Below are 2,500 nucleotides of genomic sequence, written 5' to 3' on the forward strand. Positions count from 1 at the left end.
ATTTATGCATATATATATATATAATTTCATCGCTCGCTCGCTCGTCAATATATATATAATATTATATCACGACCTTATATATTGCATAATATAATATATAAATTTTTATACATATTATATTTATATATTAATATTATATATATATATATATAATACTATATATATTAATATATATATAATAATATATATATATAATATATATATATAATATTTAATAATAATATATATATATATCTATATATATAATATATATATATATATTTAATATATATGATATATATATATATAATATATATTTATACCTATTCATCTTTATATAATAATATATATAATATATATATAATTTATATTATATTTTATATGAATATTATATATATATTTAATTATATTATATGTATATATATACTATTTATATTTATTATATACATATTTAATATATATATATATATCATATTACATATACTATAAATTCTATATATAGATAATTTATATATCATAATATATATATATAATTTTTATTATATAATTTATATATATTAGATAATATATATATATATATATAATCTATTATATAATATATATATATAATATATATATATATATAATATTAATCTCATATAAATCATATATATATATATATATACGCTCGATATATAATATATATATTATCTTGAAGATATACATATTAATATATATATTATTAAATTATATATATTATATATACGCTCTACGATATATATATATAATATATTTATATATAATATACTCTATTTAATATTTGAGTATTTAAATATACATATATAATAATATACCTCGCATATATAATATATACTATTATAAATATACTATATATAATATCATATATATAAGATACATATCATTTATATATATATATATATTTATATATAATTAATATCTATATTAGATATATCCATCTATATATATATAATATATATATATGTATATCATATATTTATATATAAGATATATATATACTATAAGATATATTTATATATATAAATATATATAGTATATATGTATGTATATATAAATAATATATATATATTATATATAAGTATTATCATTTAATATAACACTATATTATTATATATATATATCATCAATATATATAGATTACGCGTTCTATATATATATTACTACATATATATATATCGTTGATATATATTTATATATATATATTTAATTATCTCTATACATAATATAGTATATATATAATATATATATTTAATTACTATATATATATATTAATATATATATATATAATATATATATATATATAATATATATATATATTAATAATATATATATATAATAAATTACTATATATATATAAATAAATAATGTATATATATATATATATTATATATGATATATATATAAATATATATATAACTATAATATATATATATTAATATATATATATATGATATATATCATGATATATATATGAATATATATGATTTATCATATATATATATACTATGACTTTATATATATATATATATATACTTATATATATATTATATATGATATATATATGATATATATATATGAGCATATATATATATATCTATATTATATAATATATATATACATACGCATGATATATATATATAAATATATATATGATATATATAATATCATTTATATATAATTATATATATATATCTAATAATTGATATATAAATATATATTTTATCAATATATATAGATATATCCAATTATATAGATTTATAATATATTATATATATATATATTCACGTTTATCATATAATATATTTATATATAATATATATATATATATAAATATATATATATATAATACTACTATTACTATATGTATTTATATATCTCTATATATATATAATATATTATAATATATATTAATATATAATATATCTATATATACTAATACTATATATATCTAATCGCTCGTTATGTATATTATATATATTTAATTTAATATATATATATAATATATTATAATATATATAGATAATATATATATAATATTATATATAATATATTATATATATATATATAATATTATATATATAAATATATATATATCTAATACGTATGTATTATAATTTATACATATGTATATATATAGTATTTATTATATATTACGTATGTATAGATTTACGTTTGTATATATATACGAATGTATTAGATAACTGATGTATCATCTACTATACGATGTATTATATGTATGTATAATATATAATTATGGATATATAAATGTATGTATATCATACTATGTAAGTAAATATAAATGTTTGTATTATATACATATATATTTTATATATTTTGTATATATATATCTATTTATATATATATATATGTTGTATATATACATGTATGTATATTTATCATATGTATGTATATATCTATTAGTATGTATATTTCTATATGTATGTATATATATATTTGTATATATATATATATATATATGTATGTATATTTTATATTTAAGTTT

At 9.0% G+C, this 2,500-nt stretch overlaps 1 protein-coding gene across 2 annotated transcripts in view; it reads left to right on the top strand.

The window, feature by feature from the left end:
• LOC122245351 (uncharacterized) overlaps positions 1-2,500 on the top strand; it is a 13,990-nt gene that overhangs the window by 10,484 nt on the left and 1,006 nt on the right. The window lies entirely within an intron of this gene.

The sequence above is a fragment of the Penaeus japonicus genome, unplaced genomic scaffold, assembly GCF_977035675.1.
Source record: "Penaeus japonicus unplaced genomic scaffold, GWHDUDI00000001_assembly GWHDUDI00000018, whole genome shotgun sequence".
NCBI lineage: Eukaryota > Metazoa > Arthropoda > Malacostraca > Decapoda > Penaeidae > Penaeus > Penaeus japonicus.